The sequence below is a fragment of the Bos grunniens genome, chromosome 19 (genome assembly GCF_055505025.1).
Source record: "Bos grunniens cultivar Pamir isolate PY7600 chromosome 19, Bosgru_T2T1.0, whole genome shotgun sequence".
Lineage (NCBI taxonomy): Eukaryota > Metazoa > Chordata > Mammalia > Artiodactyla > Bovidae > Bos > Bos grunniens.
The window spans coordinates 24867681-24869889 of record NC_141183.1 but is presented as its reverse complement, the minus strand read 5'-3'; the positions used below and the strand labels follow the sequence as shown (position 1 = coordinate 24869889).

Genomic DNA, 2209 nt, shown 5'->3' with positions numbered 1-2209 from the left:
TGTTCTTATCCTTCCTGCACTCCCCTGCCTTCTGGCTAGTCCCTGCCCCTGCTCAGACATCTATTCCTATGTTCATTCCTCATGTTATAATATGGCTCCAAGACCATGAACCTTGGTGGGGCGGAAGTCTAAATCCCTACTCACTGTTAAAGTACAGAAGAGAGGGAATTTCGTGAGCACCTGCCATAAGCTAAATGGAAGAAACATGTTTTTATCCCATTACCCACTGGGGGTACTCAGACAGCAGTCGCTGCTGCTGCTAAGTTGCTTCAGTTGTGTCCGACTCTGTGAGACCCCATAGATGGCAGCCCACCAGGCTACCCCGTCCCTGGGATTCTGCAGGCAAGAACCCTGGAGTGGGGTGCCATTGCCTTCTCCGATGGGAGTGGGGTACTAGATTAATATCGGAAAAAGAAACAAGAACAAGTCATAAAGAACATAATTTCCTGGTTACAGGCTACCCCTGAGCCTTATAAATGCCTAGAGCTCCTTTCCCAATTACGGCATCTCCTAAAACCTCCCCCTGACAACCAACACCTTACCCGCCTTCTCAACTCTTCCTTCCAATTCTTCCAGTACACACAACACACATCCCAGTGTTGGACATGCATGTCACTGTCTCCCTCACCGCACATAGCAGTTCCCTTACCCTCAACCTGGCTGTCACAGGGCGACTATACCTCCCCTCCCCAACAAAAAACTACACTTCTCACTGGGCCAGTCTCTGACAATGTCCTACTCTCAGCCTCTTCAAACCTAACCTGTATTAACTACTCTAGTCCCAACTACACTGGTCTTACAAACTCCGCTCCCTCCTCCTGTTCCACTTGGGTTCTCTGGAACAGCACAAATAATTGCACCAACCCGGGAATCTTCATTCTCTGTGGGACCTACGCATATTCATGTCTCCCCGTTGACCCCCTTGGACCTTCATCTTGGTCTTCCTGACCCCAGGTCTAACATTCCTCAAAGAAGAGATAGAACAAATAGTCTACCCCCAAGGGGAACTTTCCCACAGAAAAAAACGAGCTGTCATAGCCCGCCTCCGGACTGGGACAGGCATAGCAGCAGCCCTAGGCACCAGGAGCGGGGGCATCTCGACCTTGGCCCATTTCTACTACAAGCTGCCCCAAGAACTTAATGAGGATACGGAGCAGGTAGTGGAGTCCTTCGTTTTGGTCCAAAGACAAATTAACTCATTAGCTTCTGTGGCCCTACAAAATGGGCGAGCCCTGGACCTTCTCACCACAGAAAAGGGAGGGGCCTGCCTTTTCCTAGGAGAGGGCTGCTGCTCTTTGTTAATGAAACGGGCATAGTCCAGGGCAGAGGCAAAGAACTTAGGGACAGAATTGAACGCCCGCAGAAAAGAGTTACAAAACCTTTACACTCCCCAAAACCTGTTCCAACTGGCCCTCCCTTGGTTGCTCCCTTTCTTGGGACCATTGGTACTTATCATATTTTATTCCTCTTATTAGGACCCTGTCTCTTCAATCTCTTCCCAAGGTTTCTCCAAGAATGAATTTGGGTCATCTCTCGAGACCAGGTCAAGATCATTCTTCTTAAGAACCTCACCCCGACCTCAGGAAAAGGAGACCCTGGGCCTTAGGACGATCCTCCGTTCCAGACCCAGAACCATCGTCCCTATCCAGCAGGAAGTAGCCAGAGAGATACAGAGCCCTTTTCCCCATTTCTTATGATTTCAGGGTCTGGAATGAAGGAGTCCTTGGGCCTAGAAAAGAAAACAACAGTCTCAAAGGCCCTTGCTGAATTATCTAACTGCGGGGGAAAACAAAACCAAACTTTTAAGTCCCACCCTGGTGCTCCGGGCTGGTTGCATCTACCTGGGACTTATCACCCCCTGCCCAGAAACCTCCCACCCCCTGTTCAACTACAAATGCCATCTCAACTAAAGATTACCCAAAACGTCCCACCTGATAATGTTTCCCTTATCGCTTCCACAAACCTCCCATTAAATATGAAGCCTCCCTGATCCCTCTTGTGCTCAGCCTGGTCGTTAGGCTGACTGTCACCCCTCCTTGGCTGAATAAAGGTAACCTACCTCCTTTGAGGTTGTCTCTCCTTTTCTGCCTCGGCCCAAACTATACCTTACAGCATCCTTTTAACATTTTTCATGTACTGAGATCCTTCTCTTCCAGTCCCGGCTTCCTCCACCTCCACTTCACTTCTCCCTCCTTGTCTGTCTCTTAAC

The 2209-nt window shown here is 49.4% G+C and overlaps 1 pseudogene; it reads left to right on the top strand.

Moving 5' to 3' along the window:
* Window positions 1-466: 466 nt before the first annotated feature.
* Window positions 467-1800, top strand: LOC147351777 (syncytin-1-like; annotated as a pseudogene).
* Window positions 1801-2209: the final 409 nt, after the last annotated feature.